At 49.5% G+C, this 9,547-nt stretch overlaps 1 long non-coding RNA gene across 1 annotated transcript; it reads left to right on the top strand.

Annotated features, from left to right (window-relative positions):
• The first annotated feature begins 3,927 nt into the window (after positions 1-3,927).
• On the top strand, positions 3,928-5,701 carry LOC123404633. Its single transcript, XR_006611874.1, has 5 exons — positions 3,928-4,539; positions 4,612-4,671; positions 4,755-4,873; positions 4,997-5,111; positions 5,191-5,701. It is a non-coding gene; the product is annotated as an uncharacterized LOC123404633 (long non-coding RNA).
• Positions 5,702-9,547: the final 3,846 nt, after the last annotated feature.

The raw sequence follows: 9,547 nt of genomic DNA on the forward strand, positions 1-9,547 counted from the left end.
ATATAAACAATGTTTTGGAACCTAAGGCAAATTTTTTGTACCTCTCGGATCTGGTGGGGGATTGCTGGAATCTAACCGCTATGGGCCAGCCCAAGAACCATTTTTAGAATTCCTAATAAATCCTAGAGGCCCACTTAGCCCATTCGTGCAAGGCAAGAGGTGGAACTGAAGCTTAGTCCCACATTGCTAGTTTGGAAGGAGTAGGACCTCCTTATAAGGGAGGATATTTCCCCACATATATGAGCATGAGAACGAGACATACACACGCGCTCCACCTCCTCCGCCGCCCGCCTCACCTCGTCATGATGCGCCACAGGTTGTGGGAATGAGCCAAGCCGATGCCTAAAATTTTGCCACACACGACTAGTGTACGAAAGGTCGCTTGGGAGCTGAAAAGTTTTGCGGTAGTGGAGATTAAATACGAACGCTGCACCTTTCGGTTGCTGCCTCTTCGTTTTTGTCTCTCTCTTTTGCTTCGCCTCATGTCGCTGTCTGTTCGCCTCCTTCTCCTGTGTCTATAAAAGAGATGTCGCTCCTCTCCAGAGAGACACATCGGATCATCCTCTCACCGTCAAGTTCCAATCTCTGAGCTGCTAGGTTCTTCCCCGTCCCGGCTTACGGCGTGCCCCGCATGTTGGGACAGTAGTCCTCCGAAAACTCCGTATCTTTGAGTCATGTACGGGAGAAGGGTGATAAGGTTTTTGGTGAGCGCTCTCTGCGACTACTGGCTTCTTCATCACGGATGCCACGGACGTCGACGACCACTTCCCGGACGACGACTTCTTTCCCGACGTCAACAACCTCTTCGACAACATGGCCGGTGACGACGTCAACGCCAATCCCGCTGCTGCTGCAACTAAGTACATGTTAGTGTTCTTCTTGTTTGAGTTCTTGCTGCAACTTCTTGTTCTAGTTTGTGTTCTAGATATGTTCCGTTCTTACTCATCACTTGATATGGTACTTGCATACTATCTATATGATCGCATGACTTGTCTTATAATTGGTATGGTAGTCATGATTTATCTATCATTTCTGCTAGTAAAATCACATGGTAAATCACTCATTTTTCACACAATTTTGTGGTGTCGGGCTGGGCCAACGGTGGGACTGGCTGACATGGCGAACGCGTCCGGGCGCTCGGGCCGCCTCATATCCGACCTATATTTGGCTGGATATGAGGGGTGCCGGTCAGCTCGGGCATTTTTCCGCGGTTTAAGAGCGCTTTTTGGGTCGGTTTTTTCTGACCGGTTAGTGACCGGACGGCCTGTCCGGACGTTTGAGACGGGCATGACGGGTCCGTTGTAGATGCTCTAAGACTAGCAAAAACATAGCTATTTTGGGACAAGGAAGAACAACAGATATAATAACCAAGAGGTGCTACTCATATTGAGCGAAATTAAACAAACTTGTATTGAAACATCATACATTTGAATTAGATGATGCTAAAGTTTTTTTGGACATCTTCGTGTCACAGATCCGCATTTGAAGACGGTGTGCCTTATGGAGACATACTGGATGGCCTTGAAGGTAGGGTATAGTGCCTATTCGGAAGCCGCATCTCCATTCCTCGAGTGACCGGAGTAGCTGCGGAGTGGCACCGAACGCGTTGGCTCGATGCATCTCTCATAGCGGAGCGGAGCGGCTCGTGGGTTATTTTTTGGGAGTTGCAAAAGTGACTATTCACACGCTCCGCATCTAAATGAAGTTGGGAGTTGAGAAGTGGGGAGTGGAGGGCTGTCGAGCAGGCTCTTAATTTACCCAACTCCTACAAGGAGTCATCCATCATGCTTAGATTGAGGGCATAATGAATGTATAATGATTGATAAGACGGTCTTATATTAAATCTTGCATGTAATTTATAGATGATAAAAAATCATGTTTATAATGGGTTATCTTTTAGCAGTATATTCAGAAACTAGCTATTCCAAAAAACATAAATGCTGAGTTGTAGGAGAGAAGAAATTACAAGAAAAGGTTTGTCTTTTCTTATACCCTTCTAGGATGAAATGGAAACAGTTACCATGTAACAATCCATTAAGTTGACGAATGAATGACGTTAAACAATGTAGAGTACTACACATGAAACAGCGTGGTTGCGATGGATTTGATCTTCCATTCCAGCAGTTCGCCAGAGAGATTGCCTGCACGGTCTTCCCCAGCCCCTGCAGGTGGTGCAGCTTGAGATCCGCGGAAGAGAGGCGGGGAATCTGGGACCTCCCGTCGGCGGAGAGGACAAGGTGGTGCGACCATGAGCGCCATCGGGAGAGTTTGGTGGAGCTCAACGTCAACGTGATGCTGAGTCGTATGGCTGCGAGGCAAGAGAAGAGCAGCCGGCGACCAAGCCTTCGTCACCCTCGCTCTTCTGTCTTCTCGGCGACTCGGGTCGTGGCTGTTGGTGCTCCCGCACGCCCACAAGGTGTTCGACGCTGGGCTCGGATGTTAACGTCGACAGCAACCATGCCGCGGTCGCGTTTTCGTCTGAGGGCGCCACAACAGCAGCCGTCCTCGTGCGCTCGCTGGACAAGTCACTGCAGTCGTGCTTTGACCTCAGGATCAACACTGTGACAGCCGCCACCTGTTCGTCATTGGGCTCTGGCCAAGGGAGGGACTAGTGCCGTCGACCCTGCTGGCATTTCTCCTACTGCTTGGGTTACGTCTACAGCTGTTGCTGATTCTTCTGAACGGAATTGTCTGGCATTATGATCCAGGTGTTTCAAGTTATGCAAGTTGTGTGCAAAACTGCACATCAATTGCAGAAATGAGCCTCTTTCATCCATTGTTCCTTTGCAGATTCTCAAGCATAAACTATTTTATCGGCACTCAATAGTTCTTCACCTATTCTGCTTTTCATTCTCTCTTTCTTACTTCTATTTTCATTTTCTTAGTCTTGTTGCTCATTCTCATTTTCTTTGTTCGTTCTCTATTTCACTCTCTTTTTCTTTGTCCGTTCTCTATTTCACTCTCTTTTTCTTTGTCCGTTCTCTGAAGTCAATTTTTCTTTGAGCGTTGTGTCTTTCTTGAGTCCTCAGTCCTACCTTCATTCTCTCTGCCCGACTTTTGCTTTTTCAGTCTCTTACTCATATTTCTCACTCTCATTCATATCTTGTACAACCACGAAAGTTCATAAATATTTTTCACTAGTTGTCCTGTCAGTTCAGTCGTTCAGTCCTAAGTGTGTTTTCTACTGTCTTCGTCCTTATCCTCAGCCTCTCTTAATTCTTCAGTCATCATCTCCTTGGTCTCCCAGGCAAGAAAATGCCGATAAATCCTGTCTTCAGCAAGTATTTCCTCTCTTGTATATTTCTGTTTTCATGTTCTTTTGCCTGATCGCCGCAGCAGGCTTTTCTAGAAAGGATATTTTGTGCAAAAGGATCAGCGGCATGTTCCTTTTTCCTTAGCCAAACCAACAGAATGAATGGGCGCGTGCTGGATTTTTGCCTCGGTGACTATGGGGCTGTTTGGTTCCTAGCCACACCTTGCCACACTTTGCCGCAACTTACCTTAGGCAAGTTTGACCAAGTTAGGTGGGTGTTTGGTTCTAGCCACACCTAAGGCAAGCATTTTTTAATGAGTACTAAACCCCACATGTCATAGACACAAAAAGTGTGGCAAGATTCCCTTAGACAAGCCAATGTGTGGCTAACAATTTGAGCAACTCAAATAAGGCAAGTGTGGCAAAAATAATGTGGTAAGATATGGCAAGGATAGTCATAATCCAAACAGCCCCTATGTCTGTGCACTGCCTCAACGTAACTGACATCATGCACAGCCATCTGGTAATTTGGGGCATCAATTTTTGTTTGTGTACGCAGTCCCTTCTCTCACATGATTCTTTCTTCCTTTGATTTGTTTCTTTCTTCTAATGTTGTTGTCTGTGTTTTGCCTCCTTTTGCCTGTAGTGAACCACAACGGGAATTGCATGTGCATTGAACATCCCTGGACTTCACGTCTACTGGCAGCAGCGATATACATATCGATTATGCTATCATTTAAGGTTATCTATTTTCAGCATTTTCAGTTATAGGTGTAATTTTCTTCAGTTCCACAACATCCTTCAGAGTTCAGGGTTCAGCGTTCAGTGAATCCTGGTGTGTTGTCTGTGTGAGATGGTAACGGGTTTGCAAGCGGCCCGTTAGGTTTGCAAACAATCGCTTAAAGGTCCAAGAGGGAGAGGCAGAATTAGACCTGAAACCGGAACGAAAACATAAGTTTTTGAAGACTGGGAACTGACTAAAATTACAACGAATACAAAGTGTCAAAAACTGATAGGACTAAAAACGACCTGAACCAAATGGAAAAACACACGACTGACATTTTATTTTATAGAACAAAAAGTGGTTATGTGCCTTCAAATTTGGTTACCTTGAGGTGTGCCAAATTTTGCGGTGGTGGCTCCAACACTCAGGGAAACACTGGGGCAAGGATCCCGTGGGATGGATCTGACTTTTTGATTTTGTATAATCTTCACTATAATAGGTACCAGTCACAACACTTGGAGTTCTATTGATGGACAGGAGTGGGAGAAAGCCACTATTATTGGTAAGCTCAGAGATAAAAACTTGGTCAACATGAACACAATTCTGACCTATAATTTCAATTCATTTTCTGCAGGTTTCCACATCTGGACTCCTCGTCAGGACTCTTATGTCCGCAGTATCATTCTACCTCAAGGTAACTTTCATTGCATAGCAGTGCATGCTGCTAGTTCCTTTTTGTATCAAAACTTCATCAATTGGAATATCTGCTGAATGTAGATTCACGGGATATTCCGGGAGCAAGCCCCAATCGTCGCGCTCACCAGCATATTGGTGCACCTGAAAAGCCTCTTTGTATGACTGAAACAGGTCTACATTGCAAGCAGATAATGTAACAGGTTCAGAGTTCACACTTCAAAACAATCAAATTTATTCATCGTTCGAGATTTCTTACAACACCATATGAACTTACTTATAAATGAGATGTTACTCCTTGACATGGTCAATCGGATCGGACGCAGATCTTCCCCATTAATATGAAAGGAATCGGTGGAAGCTTCGTGACTCTGGTGAACTGGTTGACTTCATTAGCAGTTTCTTTCGCCTTCAACTTCCTCATGAGCTGGAGTTCTTCAGGTTAGCCAAATCTACATCAGACCCCTATCGTGTTGCTTGAATCATCCAAACACATTTGTCTGATATGCAAATCTTGCAGGAACATTCTTCTTCTTCGCCTTCGATTGCGCCATGGCCATTCTCTTCATTGTGAAGATCGTGCCGGAGACAAAAGGTAAGGCCTTGGAAGAGATTCAGGGTTCGATAAACTGGGACACATGAGTGGCCTGGAGAACCATGGCAGTTGTGTTCATTGTGAAGATCTTGCCCGGGACAAAAGGCAAGCCATTGGAAGAGACTCAGCCTTTGATAAACTGCGGCATATGCGTGGTTTCGAGGAAGTTAGATGACGCATTTTTCTTTGCCCACACAATCTAAAAGAAGATGGGTATCAGGATATCTAAAAGGTGCAGAAGACTTCGATGTTGGTGTATCCTTCAAGAGGATTTGCAACTGCCTCCTCCTCTATTAGATGAGATCTGTCAAAACAGTAAGTAAAATATATAGTCAAACAAAAGGGAGTGAATTTTCATCTGCTGATGCCATCAGCTGAGAGCAACGGACATATGCAGTCAGACATGTTACATAAACTAATACTCCTAAAAGAGTGTTTAGATTACTAAAGTACTGTTCTAAATGCTTTTATATTAGCTTATGGAGGGAGTACTGTAGAAGACATGCTGTAGCCAAGATGAGCTACACCTGTTGAAACTCGACGCCCACCCACTGTGTGTGTACATGTTGAAACTCGGACTCGTCGGTCCGGTTGCTCACCTGCGCGCTGGCAATTAAGATGCCTGAGAAACAGAACCATGTCCGAATTCGAAATCGACTTGGCAACGGCGTTCGCGTACGTACCCATATTGTTGGAACTCGTAGCTTGCTGTAGATCAAATTACCGTAGTACGTCAACGCAACTAGCCGAAACTAGAATACGATCTGCATATACGAGCTAAAAGCAAGCAAGCTGGCTGGTGGATGGATTGTTGGGACTAGCTAGCTACGGAAAAGATGTATTCCGTCGGCTAGATATCTTCTGATCAGAACTACACCAAAGTACAGCACACAAAGATAATCTTTTCCCCCCTCTGTCGTAGCTTCTCAGGGCCTTTTCTTCTTTACTTATAATAGCTGATTACAAAAGACTACTTATCACAAAGACTCCTTGACCAATACGTATTACTATTGTATGACCAAACCGACTAGGACTTCATCACGTATACGATTAAAACTCCAACTAACGCTACCTTAGTTTGGAAAAATACCTAACACACATATATGGACTCGCGCGCACATCGGCCAATCCATCGTCGTCATTGGCCGGGGGTCGTCCAACTCCTCGAGCTCAGCTTCCGGGCCGACGCCCACGCGCAGGTCTCGATTCCGCCGGCGAGCGGAGACATCGCCGTCGGCGTCGGCCGAGGAGATCGATCGATCGATGTCGAGCGTGCGCCTGATCAGGCTGCCGCGCGGATGCACGGCGGCGGCAGAGGACGCGTACCTTGAGCGGCTCGCGAGGGAGAACGACGGCTTCGGCAACTCCTCCATGTCTCGATTCGGCAGATCGATGCCAGCCGTGCGCCCGAGGCTGATGCTGCCGCAGCACGAGTGGACGGCGGAGGAGGACGCGCGGCTGGAGCGGCTCGGGAGGGAGAACGGCTTCCGCCACTGGCTCCGGGTGGCGCGCCGGATGCCGGGCCGCTCCCGCAGGCTCTGCCGCGCCCGGTGGCGTCACCTGACGGCGGAGCGCGAGGCGTGCTACCTCCGCGCCGCCCTCGCCGCGCTCTCCCACCGCGACGAGGCCGAGCTCCTCAGCCGCGACTGGATGCGCCGCTGGAGCAGGTTCGTAAAGAAGGCCGTCAGGAGCAGCCCGGAGAAGGCCGAAGAATACTGGAAAGAGTTCATGAAGAACGCCGCCACGGGTTTCGCGGAGGAGGGGCGCTGCCGGACGGCGCCGCTGCCTGATGTGGCCGAGTCGGAGCCGGAGCCGGAGCCAGCTTCCACGGCGCCGATGCAGCAACACTCTCTCGCCGACGTCCTTGCCTTGGGCTTGAGCTCTTGCAGCCTTGCACCGGTAGATCCCAGGGATGGCAGCCTCGCGGTAGGATTCGCGCGCATGACCATCTGAAGCAGCCAGAGCAAACGTGGCGTCTATGTATGAATCTTTTGACGACGTACGTACGTACGTTGATGTAGTTGTGGTGCATCTATCTTTTATTTGCTTTCCTTTCTCAAACTTGCAAGCGAGAGTTAATTAAGTACACTAGCAAGGAGTAATAGTGCCTCACTTTGGCTTGCATGTTCACTTTAGTGCTTGAAATTGGAAAATACAGATTCTGAAGCAAACACTTGTTTAAGAGCATATCTAGTAAACCCTCAAACCCTCAAACCTTTAAAAAGAACCGCTTTTTTACAGTTTTTATTGGAAAAACGGCGTAGACTAGAACCCTTAAATCCTTAAACCCGTAAAAAAATTTAGAGGTCGAACCCTCAAACCCCTTCCCAGCCTGTAGAAGTGAGGGTTGGGGGGGAAAACTGCCCCCAACCCGTACTCCACTTCCCACCTCGCGCGGGAGGCAGTTGGTTCCCGCCCGCGTGAGGAAGTTGCTCCGGCCGCCGCCGCCCCGCCGCCCCCCGCGCTCCGGCCGCCGCCCCGGCCCCGGCCCCGCCGCGCCCCCGCCCGCCGCCGCCGCGCCTGCCGCCGCCCCCCGCGCTCCAGCCGCCGCGCCTGCCGCCGCCCCCCGCGCTCCAGCCGCCGCGCCGCCGCCCCCCGCGCTCCAGTCGCGGCCGCCGCCGCCGCGCCCCCCGCGCTCCAGCAGCGGCGGCCGCCGCCGCGCCCCCGCCCGCCGCCGCCGCCCGCCGAGAAGGGCCGCGGCGCCCGGCGGAGCTCCACCGCGCGGTACGCCAGGGAGACGGCCTCGTCCAGGCAGCGCGAGCGCGAGCTCCTCCGCGGCTGAAGTCATTTTTGTATCCTCCTTCCTCCGCGTGCATGTTCATAGTGTTCAAAACTAGGCTATAAGGGTTGGGTTTGAGGGTTCTAGTCTTTGCCTCTGTTTTTCAACCCTTAAAGTGTCAAAAATGACCAATTCTCAACCCTTAAAACTGATTTTGGATTTAAGGGTTTGAGGGTTCTACTAGAGATGCTCTAACTGTGCAATACGGTCCATTTTCATTTTGTGGCTGTCAAACCATCCATATGTGGCCGTACGTCAGTCTTCACTTTTGATGAGTCATTTTAAAGATCCGTAAAGTTGCGTATCAGCGATGAAGCCGCGTCGAGCTTAGCTGAGGAGATGATTTGTCAATCTTTTTTTCGGTGGCTGCTGTGGTACGGTGGTGTCGTAGACAGGTGACGGACGTCGGAGTCAAACTCGAAGATGTTCTTCTATCTTTTCAGTATTGTCATGTCGGTTTTTATGTAACTTATACTTTAATCTTTATAATATGAGTGAGACACATATTACTCCAGCGAGGCATTGGGTCCATCTTCTCCTCATGTACTACCCCCTCCATCCTCAAATATATGGCCTATAAATTAAGTAAAAACTGATTTTTTTAAATCTGAGTAAACATATAAAATATATGAAGATATATGATACCAAATCAGTATTTCCTCCTGATGGGACATCTGAGGCCGAGTTGTGAGTGACCTTGATCAAGAGAATGGAAAATATCACGATGGTGTTCCGAACCTCAGGTTAGCTGACTAGCGCTAAGAACATCTCTAGCAGATCCCATATTTCTGCGAAAACTGTATAATAACCGCTGTTTTGCTGTTTCGGACCGAAAACGTTCGCAGAGCAGATCCCGCAAAAGTGATCGGTCTGCAAAAAAAATTTGAGGGGCGCGACAGTTTTCGCCTGTAGAACTGTGAAAACAAGGTTTCGCGAGGCGACCCGGGGTGCCCTGCAATGCGCGGAAATACTTGGCGGGAGGGACATTTCAGCGCACGGGTTGCTTCCCTCCCCTTTCCCCTTCCAGCCGCCACGACCGTCATCGCCGCCCTAGATTCCGGCCGCCAAACACCTTCTACCCGCCCCCGCCCCCGCCACACGTCACCGCAGGCCCTGCGCATCCGGGCTTCGACGGCGGCGCCGGGTCTTTGTCTCCGCCCGCCCAAGATCGAGGCCGCCCCGGTGAAAGGGCATCCGCCAACGAGGCGCCGCCTGTCGGGACCGACCCCCTCCGTGCCGACCTCTTGATCTCAGGTGGGATTCGCCTCCTTCTCCCCCTCCGCCCCCAACCGCTCCGCCGCGCACTCTCATTTTCTTCTTCCGGCAGATGGAATTGAGCTCCGATGAGGAATTTGTGCTCGCCGATTCTTCCTCCTCCGACGACTCGAATGTGGAGAACCTCCTGGAGAACCATCTACAACAGATGTTGGTGGTCGTGATGGCCATCAAGGAGTACGAGGATTGACGAAGGAGTCAGCGACGCGGATCGAAGGTAGGCCGCCT

Source organism: Hordeum vulgare, chromosome 6H (genome assembly GCF_904849725.1).
Source record: "Hordeum vulgare subsp. vulgare chromosome 6H, MorexV3_pseudomolecules_assembly, whole genome shotgun sequence".
NCBI classification, from domain to species: Eukaryota; Viridiplantae; Streptophyta; class Magnoliopsida; order Poales; family Poaceae; genus Hordeum; species Hordeum vulgare.